Source organism: Diadema setosum, chromosome 22 (assembly GCF_964275005.1).
Source record: "Diadema setosum chromosome 22, eeDiaSeto1, whole genome shotgun sequence".
Lineage (NCBI taxonomy): Eukaryota > Metazoa > Echinodermata > Echinoidea > Diadematoida > Diadematidae > Diadema > Diadema setosum.
This window is the reverse complement of record NC_092706.1, coordinates 25,567,657-25,580,525: the sequence shown is the minus strand read 5'-3', so window position 1 is coordinate 25,580,525 and position 12,869 is coordinate 25,567,657.

The window sequence follows — 12,869 nt, the reverse complement described above, 5'->3', positions numbered from 1 at the left end:
CTTCAATCCGTACATAATTATTGTTACAGTTGTTAGCAATGCGTAGGCCTATATGTACTGTTCAACGCACTGTCCGCATTTTTCCTGTCAATTGCCAAAGTGATTGTGCTTCAGTTTATTCAGCGCATTGTAACCAAATATTTTCTTTTTCTTTTTCCTCAACTGGTGAAAAGTATTGTCAAGTTATGATGCACATTTGGGTGCATTGTGATGTCGGCGTGGTCGGCTGCCGGGCCCCCTTCCACTCCTTTCATGTGGTACCATGTGGGGAGGGGGTGCGGTGGTTGGCCGGCGTATTGGCCCTGCAGTGTGCTCCAGTGTGTCACTAACCTTGAGTGTAGGCCACCTCACAGGTCAACAGACAATCGGTGATCCATTTTACAAACTACTATACAAGAAGAATCGGAGATAGCGTCTATTAGGCCTAATTATGTCACAATCCTACGGTTCTAACAAAAAAAAAAATGCATGACGCTTTGTACTTTTTGTATGTTGACTTTGACTAGGCACCTGCACTACATCGAGGGCTGAGACCTTAGAAAATGTCGGTGGTTGGTATGCATGCAGTGTAGTTGCGAAAGCAATTTTTATTCAGGATGAACTGAAATAACCGCATTTTGATGTTTCACACCCCTTATCCAAGAGCTCCAAGAGAAGCTAATTTCTCGTTGTCGCCGAATGTTAAATACCTCTTTATCTAATTATTTTACAGATAAACCAGATTTTATCATGTTCTATTCTTATGGTATGCAATCCAGTGCATGAGTTTTGGTAGAGCTTGTATAGTACATTATGGACTCAATAAGGTCAATAATGGTTAGATGTGCATTTATAGGCTGATTTATAGCTAAGTTCCCCTGTTTTTTAATGATTAGTAAAGGTAATTACGTTGACTCTGGCTCCAAGTATTTCGTTTCAATCCCTCCTCTACAGTTTGTTACAGCATATTACGCACCGATGTGCCTCATCGTATACACCCCGTGTATACGATGTGCACTGCACTTCCCGTTGCACCATGATATGCTGCTATCACGTAATGTCACTCATTGTAGATGGATTCTGATTTTGGAATAGATGACCAACAGCTAGTGAACCACACAAGCCAGTACTTCACTATCAATGAATTTAACAGTCAATTTTCCTTCAATAAGGCAAATCTGATTTGTGCTAAATTCACTTTAATCCATCTCAATTCAAGAAGCTTAAATAAAAATTTTGAAATGTTTGAATTATTTTTAAGTTCCCTCAATGATTTTCCATTTTCCGTTATAGGAGTTACCGAAACATGGTTGCACACCTGGCAATTCCACGGACCTATTCGGCATTGAAAATTACAATTTTATTCGTAATGACAGAAAGCATGGCATAGGAGGTGGGGTTGCCATGTACGTTAATAATCAAATTGAATTCAAAATTCGAACTGTTTTGAATATTCAGGGAGCGAGAAGTTTATTTATTGAAATCTTAAATGATAATGAAAAAAATATTATAATTGGTACCATTTACCGTCCTCCACAAAATGACATTCAATCTTTTTTTGATGATTATGTGCTCTTTTTTTAGTAAGCGCATCAATAATATTATCGACAGATTTAATTATAGCATAATTGGTAGAGAAACTAAACTGAATCGCATTTATTATTTCATTTTCAATCATGAACAAGTAGAGACGCTTGTAAACTACTTTTTCTAGAATTTTTGATATTGCAGGTAACAATGAAATGGGTCTATAATTTTCACCATTGAGGGATCTTTTTTTTTTTATAGATGGGGATAACTTTGGCGATTTCTGGAACAACCTTTCTTCAATAACCGCAGGAATATAATTACAGGGAATTAAGGGAGAAGAAACGTTAGTAAAGCAAATGGAGAAAGGTCACCTTCGTTTGAAGAAACAAAACAAAGCAAAAGCTTACTGTTGATCGCCTCACAAGATGGGATCGACGAATTCCAAGCCGGGAAGTAAGTTGACCGTCCGGGTAGTCCCACACACTGCAGTGTCGCGCTGCCATTGAGGATGAATCCTTGGTCACAGGTGAGGGTTACCAGGGAACCAAACCACGTGTTGGTAGAATCCCATGAGCCGTTCTGGACAACGCCAAAATCGGTATGATGCTATTCGAATAGGAGCAGCAATGAATGAGGCAGGGAAGTTGTGAGATAAAAAAAGAAAAAAAAAAAAGAAGCTTGAAATGTCGCTATGGCGACTGGCATGCCCCCGCCATAATTCATGGTTCTCCTAATATGTCTATAGTCAAATTTTTTAACAAGGTGTGATAACATTTTCACATAATTGGCAAAATATTATAATGACAGGTTTGTCACAAATGTGTTGAATGTTCACCTTCCTTGATGCGCACAAACAGTCCCTCTTCTGTCGTGCGTCACGTGACATGATGCGATGATTATTCATCAGTTCAGTTCAGTTTTGTTCACCATCATTTCAGCAGTATACGACAAAAAGACACACAGATATACATAACTTATATTCAAAATAAGCTTGACCTTATAACATGCATGCTAAGAGAAATGAAAGAGAAACTTGACTCCCTAGTTTAATTGAAAGTGTAATTGTACACATGGGATAAATCAAATAATTGTATTTAAGGCAATTCAATTCAATTCAAACTTTATTTCATTTTTCGAGAAAAAATATTTCACTTTCTTTGGTAACATAGAATAAGGTCGCATAATCAAAACAAAGTAAATTTAGAAAACATAATTGTGGAACCTTTGGGTAACAAATACGTTGTAATGAAAATTGATTGACTGAAGTGATACAGACGATAATTATGTGACCGTGCACCTCAAAACGAACATAAAGTCGCACACACTGATTTTGCGTGAGGACTGAAAATGAGTGAAATGGGTCAACCTAGCCGAACTTGACTTTTTCATATTTTCTGAAAGAGCGGGTCTTCTTTTACATTATGCTAAATTCTGGTATCATAAAACGGGCAGGAAAGTGTGTTTTTTTTAGCAGTTGATCTCGAACATTTTTGGTAGAATAGTGTGATTAGGTGTGTCTTTAGAATCCCTTTTTCATTTCTGAAAAACCTTGTCCACACTCTTCACTTTCAACTCTAATAACTTCTGAAAGGATAGCGCTACTAATTTGAAAGTTGGCATCAATTATGGACAGAATGTGTTAATGAGGCATGCTTAATTTCAGTTTAGTCTGATAATGCCTTCATTGTTGTTACTCTGGTGGTTTACTTCCTGTTTTTTGTCCCATTCATCGCACAGCCAGCACAGTTTGGTAAAGATCAAGCGCTTGAATAGACGCTGTACTTCAGAGCCTCTTTTCTCAGTTCACACTTTTCGTGAGTTTGAGCTTTCTTTCCAATATTTGGATAGGTTAAGAGAGTCCATTTGATTTGAGTTATACATCATTTTAAAGCTTAAAGTCTGTATTTGAAGAATATGGTCTTAACTGAAAATTCATGTCTGGCGACTTTTTGTTTGTTTTGAGGTGCAGGGTCACATAAACATTGCGCAAAACATCGAAAAATGGAGGGACCCACTAGAAAGACAATGCTTACAGAATGTGGGGCCATCAGGTACAGAATGTCAATAGAAAATGAATTGATGCAAAGAGGGGAAAATGGTTGGGATTAAAGTCAGGAAAAAAGTCTGGAAGCCCACTAAGAAGACAAAGTAACAGACAGACACACTTATACACAGGCGAATAAACATTAAACGAGACTAGGACGATGAAACTTATAAATGGGGACTAAAATGCAAGACTGAACGAGACAAGACTAACATAACAGGAAGGCAAAATAAATTACAGAAAGGCAAAACAGATCCAGCGATCCTCGACAGAATTATATCGAAAAAATAATGGGATGCATGAAAAGGATACAGAAATATGGAAAAATAGAGAGAAATAGATACAGAAGTAATACAAATAAAATCGAATCTACTCAGTAAGTGTCTCAGGACAACAGGGACGAGAAAATGCGTGACAGTATATTATTTAAATCAAAATTCTTCGAAAAGGAATTAAAATAAGCCAACAGGCTGATTCAATTCTGTGGGATCATAAAATTGCAATAAAAAAGACTTAAATCTTCATTTAAATGAATATATAGAGGGTGCATTTTTTTATATCATTACTCAGAAAATTCCAATAAGTTGGACCAGTATAAATAAGTGTGTTCTTAGCAAGAATCGTTCGTAAAAGAGGTAAATGAAATTCACTGGAACGTCGAGTGGGAAACTCGTGGAGTGATTGATTTCTTTGAAAAATGGAATTCAGGTTTTAGGTTTCAGGTTTCAGGTTTATTTTAACACTTCCATAAAAAATCAACATATAACAGAAACATGCAGCATTACAATCAATTAGACTACACAAAATCATTATTATTACAACGACATTCATAAGAAGTATAAGAAGTATAAGAAAACAAAATGATTGGATAGTGTTAGGAGACAAGCAGAAAGGCACAGCCTTATATTTAAGCCTGTCTCAAAAAAATATACACATATATTATAATAAATCATGTCATGGAAAATATCTCTGATAAATATAAAAACATCTCAATTACAGCAAATTAAAACGTGATTGTACACACCTATCAAATACACACACACACACATACACACACACATAGGCACGCCTACACACAAACGGCCTAACAATCAGAAAAGTCAGTGTATTGATTTAGAAGGTATAAGTTGTATCTCCTATGGAATAATCGTAATGATGTGCTGCTTCGAATGTCAGGAGGAATTCCGTTCCATATTTTAGGTCCACTGACAAATATCGGTTTTGAGACGGCAAGGTTCTGGCAAAAGGAACAGTATATACGTTAACATTTCTCAAGTTATATCTACAATATAACTTAAAATAATCTAATAAACTTGTAGGAATCATATTGTTAAAACACGAATACATAAATAGTGCACACTGATAAATGTGAATATCTTGAACCTCCAAAACTTCAATTGGTAAAATATTGGAGTAGTATGAGCAAAATAATCACTGTGATTTATCGAGCAAATAAGTTTCTTTTGAAGCAATAATATTCTATTTACATTTGACATACTGGAATTGGCCCATATTACCAAACAATAATTCAAATGCGGGAGAATTAAGGTATAATACAATGTAATCAACTTTTTTTAAGGTAAGAATTTCAATCTGGTAAGAACTCCAACATTTTTGGCTAATTTGTTGCAGATGACTCGAGTGTGCTTATTCCAGTTCAACTTAATATCAATTGTAACACCAAGAAATTTTATAAAATTAATTTATTTTATCGTAACATCTTTAAGTTTAATCTGTATATCACATACATTAATCTTTCAATTGGTAAACATTATATAATTTGTTTTATTTACATTAATCATAAGCCTATTACAATGAAACCAATCAACGAGTTTACTAAATTCCTTATTGAAATTACTTTGAAGTACATGAGGATCATTGTCTGACATAAACACACTCGTGTCATCCGCAAATAGTATCAGTTGTAATTTATCAGAAATATTGACAATGTCATTAATGTAAGCAAAAAAAAAAAAAAAAAAAAAAAGGAGTGGACCCAAAATGGATCCCTGGGGCACGCCGCATCTTACTGACATCAACTTTGATTCTACAGCTTCAGAGGTCACACACTGCTTACGAACTTACAAACCATTTCAATACTACTCCACGAATTCCATACAAATAAAGCTTATGTAATAATATATCATGATTAAGAGTATCAAATGCCTTACTTAAATCTAAAAATAACCCTCTCATTATATCTCTATTATCAAAAACATTTACAACTTTATGAACAAATTAAATAATGGCAGAAGATGTGGAGTGACCTGCCCTAAAACCATATTATTTGTTATAATATTGCACTTATCCAGAAATTTTACAATGCGTGTATATACACACTTTTCTAAAATGTTTGAAAACAACGGTAAAATAGAAACGGGGCGGTAATTCGATATCTGTTCGTTATCTCCACCTTTAAAAATAGGAATAACTTTCGCAATTTTCATTTGATCAGGAACAGTACCTGAAGTAAATGATAAATTGATTATTGCACATATTGGGATACACAAAATATGAATAACTTTCTTTACAATAGCTACATCAACATTATCAAAACCAGGACTCGTGATGGGTTTTTATTAACATATTGCATAATATGTCGTATTCTGTATCATCACATTGTCCTGCGACAATTTATCCAATATTAATAAAATATTCATTAAATGCATTACTTATTGCACATTTCCCAGTAATATCTTTATCATTCCAATGAACAGTTGGCAGTGGTGGGTAGCACATTTTTCTTAACTCCAGAACCAATAATGCCATTTATTATTATCTTCCATGTGCTTCTAATATTGCCAGAGGAGTTTTCAATTTTCTTTTCTTGCATTTCTAATTTCTTGACTTACATACTTTCGTAATCCTTTATATTTCTTTTATCTCTCTTGAGTACGTTTTCTAAATATTTTTTGTACATGATATACTTTTTATGACATATTTTTCTTAAATCCTTACTAAACCATGGCTTGTTTCTGAACTTTTCCTCACCAATATTTTTATTTCTTTTCTTGCACTTTTAATTTCTTGACTTACATAATTTCGTAATACTTTATATTTCTTTTATCTCTCTTGAGTACGTTTTCTCAAATATTTTTTGTACATGATATACTTTTTATGACATATTTTTCTTAAATCCTAACTAAACCATGGCTTGTTTTTGAACTTTTCCTCACCAATCTTTTTCAAAGGAAAACACAAATTATAAATACACTGAAATTTCTTCAAAGATTTATTATTACATTGTTAATAATTTATTATCAAATTTACTATTATGATTAACATCGCTAACATTTACATTCCAATTCACAACATTTACCTCTTTCACAAATTGACAAACATTATCATCATTTATTACACGCTTGTATATTGGATCAGAATTATGAAAATCTAACTCTAGATGAGACAAAGAAAATGAAGAGTTTGTTTGCAAAAACCGATAAGTCCATATTTGCCAAATGGAGATATTTGCGATTAAAGGTCAAGAAAAATAAAGAGAATAATAAGAAGATTTTTGCTTCTTTTGACCATAATTTCAAAAATATACCTTTATATGTACTGACCAGTACATCATTTAAAAGGTATCATTTTGTACTTTATGACAGAGACCGTACTTCAAAATCTTCAAAAATGGACTTATCGGTTTTTGCGAACAAACTCTTCAAATATTGCGAAGTGATCACTTATATCTGCCAATAATACACCAGTAATCATGTCCTCTAAGTCATTAGTAAGTATGTTGTCCAGTAAAGAGGCTGTACTATTTGCCATGCGAGTTGGGCTGTGAATAAGTGGGTATGTGCAATTTACCATACAAACATCTAAAAAATCAGCTGCTTTTTGACAAACAAAAATACTCGATAAGTTAATGTTAAAATCTCCTAATAAATAAATCAACTTATTTTCTTTATTTTCAATCATCAAAATTTCATTCAAAATTTCAGTAAAAGATTGCACACATTGATTTGGTGGGCGATACACAGCACCAACTACATGTACGATATTCTTATTAAAAAAAAAAATTATCTCGATAAATGTAGACTCAAAACATGAAACATTCACATTTAAATCATATCTATACTTAAAACCTAATTTGCTGTTTACATATAATGCAACTCAACCACCCCTCCTATTTTCTCTACCATTACACACAAAATTATTCCCATTTATATCAAAATATGGATCTTTAGATCTTAACCACGTTTCAGAAATACCTATGACTGAAAATTGTACATCAAGAACATTAAGTAATGAAATCACATTATCAAAAATTTTATTCATGCTTCTACAATTCACATGCAGGCAAGAAAATGATTTTAAGACATAATTTCATTTTTGTTAAATTCATCAGGAGTATGAAAGGCATGCGAGGGTTCAAAGTCTTTATCATTACTGTCATTTGGAGGAGATAGATATTGAGATGCTGCTTTCATATCCTATTGTTTTAGAGATTGTAAGAGTGATTTTTTTTTTTTTGGTCAGGCACCATCACAACACACATACACAATACACACTTAAAATTACGTTCAACACACACACACACACACACAAACACACACACACACCTAAATATAACTAATTAAGCACAATTATTCAAAACATATGAAAATACTTTAAAGAAAATGAAAGAAAGACAATCTGTTGCACCTGGAGATTTCGCTGTTTTTCATCAAAATGTTGTAAACAGAATAATTCTGAGACATATTTAGGTCTGTTCTGGAATGGATCACTTTCTTTGTGGAATGTCCGCCTGCAGAGTTCAACGCAACATACACCCGCCCGTCCATGGTCCACGCGTGCTGTATCTTGCTGTTCGCCTTCTTCATGTGGTGAAATGCTTCCAAGAGAAGAGCTCTCATTGCATCGGTGAAATCCTCGTACAGGCTGATACCCTTGTTTTTCCCTCTGGCTTCCTTGAGCTTTCTTTTGTTGCTGAACAGAAGTTGGCGGTACTTGTATGACGTAAGTTTGACAATGATCGGTCTTAGTTTCTTGGCAGCACCAGTCCTTCAGGAGGGGGATTCATCCGCCTGATACAGTGACTTCTGTCTATGGCAGACGGGGGAAGGTCAACACCTATTGTCTCCCGAGCAACGCGAATGATGGTCTCGTCAGTACCTTCGGGTTTACCCTCTGCTTCTGGAATGCCGAAAATCTCACACAGTTACGTCTGGAGTATTGTTCTTGTTCATCCAGTTTCCTTTTGAGAGAAGCTGACTCTTGTCTGTGCGATTCATTTTCTTTTTTCAGATCCTCGATTACCTTTTCACACCTGTCTATCTTGTTTTCCAGGTCCAGCACTTTACCCTCCCTCTGTGCCAGGTGAGTGAACACCTCATTCAGCTTCACTTCCACCGCCTCCATTACAGCCGCCTTTATCACGGAAAGAACTTCATTGTCTTGCAGAATTTATTTCACAAGCGCTTTTGTGTTTCGGGTTGCCATCATGGGCAAGAATTTGGCTTTTGAGCAGGCGATAGATACTGGGGCAGGAAAGAGTCACCACCAAAGACACACGAAAATATCCAAGTTGAACTGAAGTAGTAAGAGGTAGTCAGAATTATGAACACTTGTACTGGCAAGAGTGTGGGCTTCAAGATCCAAAATAATGTTATCCACTCACTCCATTGCTTCTTTGGAATCTCCAGGTAAAGGAAAATGGCACGTTTGTCCTAAAACATTGCTTGGGCGCTTGTAGTGGTGGCTACACACTCGCCTCTATCTCTATCTAATTGAAAATTGAAAATGAACGGGAGTGAGATGTTGCTGTGTGTAAACATAAATTGCCTCGAATTGGATAAATAAAAATCTTTATTGTTTAGCAGCTTATTAGAGGCACATAACAAATTTGTGTGAGAGGGTATGGAAGGCTAACAGATGACACGGAGAGCTTTCTTTTGTAGAAGGAACACTCTATCCAGTAGGTTCTGGTGAGTGTTGCCCCAAACTAAAACACCATAATTATTAAAGATATGGCAATATCAATGAAGAATATAACATAAGTAATGATTTTTGTGGGATATGCAATTTCATTCTATTTATTGTATATATTCTGTGTATTGTATATTACGTGTTTGATATATAGTCAATATTTAACATCCTTGGAACAATAATTCCAAGGAATATAAAATGTGAAACTCTTTCTATTAAATGAAGACCATCCAAAACTATAGCTGTACTCAAAGTGTCAACAGCATTACTAAAAATCATATATTTCGTTTTTTGGGCATTCAACGATAATTTATTGGCTCTTACCCAATTATTCACTTTTTGTAACTCAGAACTGACTTTTTGAACAAGAAAATTGACATCATTGTGGGCAACAAAATACACTGGTATCGTCAGCAAAATGGATGAAGGAAAGTACTTCAGATGCCTGACAAAAATCATGAATATAAACAATAAATAGTAGTGGCCCTAATAAATTTCCTTGTGGAACGCCACAATTTACTCTCTTATTACTGAATAGTTGTCTTTGATTGTAACAAATTGTCTTCTATTTCCTGAGTAGCTCTTGAACCACTCCAAGGCCTTCCCACGTATTCTGTAATGTGATAACTTGTGGAGTAGAATATCGTGATCAACTGTGTCGAAGGCCTTGGAGAAGTCCAAGAAAATACTAATTAAATGAGAGCGCAATAACTGCATTGTCCTATTATTTCATTTTCCATCATTCACTTACAAAGTTTAATGTACTATATTAGACACAAAACACACACACACACACAAACATCAATATATATTATATATATATATATACATATACAATATATATATATATATATATACATATACAACATTTATTGATATATATATATATATATATATATGAAGGGTTTGTTTGCAAAAACCGATAAGTCCATTTTTGAAGATTTTGAAGTACGATCTCTGTCATAAAGTACAAAACAATACATTTTAAATGATATATTGGTCACTACATATAAAGGTATATTTTTTTGGTCAAAAGAAGCAAAAATTTTCTTATTATTCTCTTTATTTTTCTTGACCTTTAATCGCAAATATCTCCATTTGGCAAATATAGACTTATCGGTTTTTGCAAACAAACTCTTCATATATATATATATATATATATATATATACGCGCCACTAACTTTTCATGCCATACACTCTGAATTCGTTGGATTAAAAAGTAATCTTATAGACCATGAGGAGGGACAGATCCAAATAATAAGATTATTAATTTCAAATCTTTTGGATTTAATTTCTAGATCAATTAGACTAAAAATTGTAATCTTATGTGGATTTCTCCCTCCTCATGGTCTTATTAGATTACTTTTCAATCCAACGAATTTAGAGTTTACTCATAAATAAATTCTAGACTTTCACCTCGCATGTAGTGTGAAGAATATGATCACTTTTATTATCTTATGCACAACGTGTGTTTACAAAGGTCCATTCTCGGGCTCTAGAACACCCGTCCCTTTCATTAATGTGTGTTTGACGTGTGTTTGTGCAAGTATGTCTTTTAGTGTTCTTCGTCTGATCATAGCTGCAATCATTTTTTCCTAGAAATATCGATTAGCGCTGATCAACTTTGTTCTCTTTTTGTTGTAGCATCAAATACACACAGTGATGTCAAACATGTTTTAAAATGAAAGTGTAACACATGGCATGTATTTCAATATACGTACATATTATGTAAATTGTGAAGCCAAGATTTTTTGTTATCACTCAATGGAATGAATTTTTATATTATGATGTGAGATGCATTTTAAAAAGTGGAATTAGTCTTAACTACTGCAAGGCATTTCTTAAATATCTGAGGTAATGTTAGTGCTTAAATCGCCATTAAGAAGAAAACGCATACAATAGCAGTATTATCGGCTGTGACAACGGTTTGTCTAGTACAGTTTTTATTCGACGTTTACGTGAGATTCTCAGACACAAGCTGGTTTAATCATTACGTGTATAATAATGTTTAATGTTAGTATTTATATCGGCATTAAGAAGAAAACGCATACAATCAGTATCATCGGCTGTGTCTAATATACAATTCTTGTTCGACGTTTACGTGAGATTCACAAACGCAAGCTGGTTTACTCATATGATTAGGCTTAATGCAGGATAGAGCTTGCACATTGTGCAAATAAATGCAATTGTACAGTAAGCTTTGATTTGTATGCAACATTATGATTCAATTGATAATGATTAACCACGGAACAAACATTCATTCTTAATGTTGATAACTGCTCACACTTTTAAAATATATTGAAACCAATTTTTTCGAAGCGAGGAAGTAGAATTCACAAGCTATTTTGATCAAAAAGGAGAAACTGAATTAAGTGAAGAAACGAAGAGGAGATATAAAAACGGCATGCAATGATATTTTACATATTAGAAATTATTGTAGAACATCAATGTGTATAAAACGTCAGAAATAAAAAAGATATATGAAATAGTTTAATTATCGTCGTACTCGACAAGGCGCTATTCAATTTGTGAATTACATTCAATAAATGCTCATAAATGGAAGTGTAAATGTAAAGAAAAGAAAATCACAAAAAACGAGGCTGGAAAGATTTTTAGATGAAGTTGCGACAAGATAGGTTTTAGATGAAGTTTTAAAACAGCATTACACAGGGAAAAAGGGTGACAGAATTAAAGGATTTAACAACTTACCGCTCAAGTCATGAAATATACCTTTTGATACCTGTTTCTCGCAATTATACCAGGCACGTAAACCATAACTGGTAGATATACAAAGATTCTGTAAAGTGCAATATCCATCGTGACATTGAATGACTGTGCTCTTTTATAAATTCAGCATACTTAATATTCGATATGAAACCATGTACCTTCACAGATGTGTTGGAATGAGGAGATCTAATCGTCTATCAGTCAGGAGAAAACTGTTGGTGTAATCGTCCATTTATAAGTTAATGACTGCCACTGATCACACATCTCCATTTAACTTGAAAACGAATTTCATCCATTTTTGTTGATTAAAAACAAAGAATAAACATGGATCATTTCCTTTGCATTTAAGTATTCCACCCTTAGCATGATCCCTTTGCAATAATCAATGGATACAGAGAACAAAGAGGTAGGATTCCAATGAAACTACGAAAGCATGTTCAGGTTTTTCTAAAACGTATTGATCGCGGAAGGAAGCCCACGAAAATTAGTTGCAGGAGAATTTTCGTTGGCACTGAGATTTTCCAGTGAAGGGCAATTTGCCCTGGCTGGAAACTGGTCTTCGACGACATCATTTCCTTCAATAACGAGAACGCGAACATGTCATTGAATCTCGTCAAGATCGAACTCTTCTATTATGATGTCATGGCTTCAAACTTCT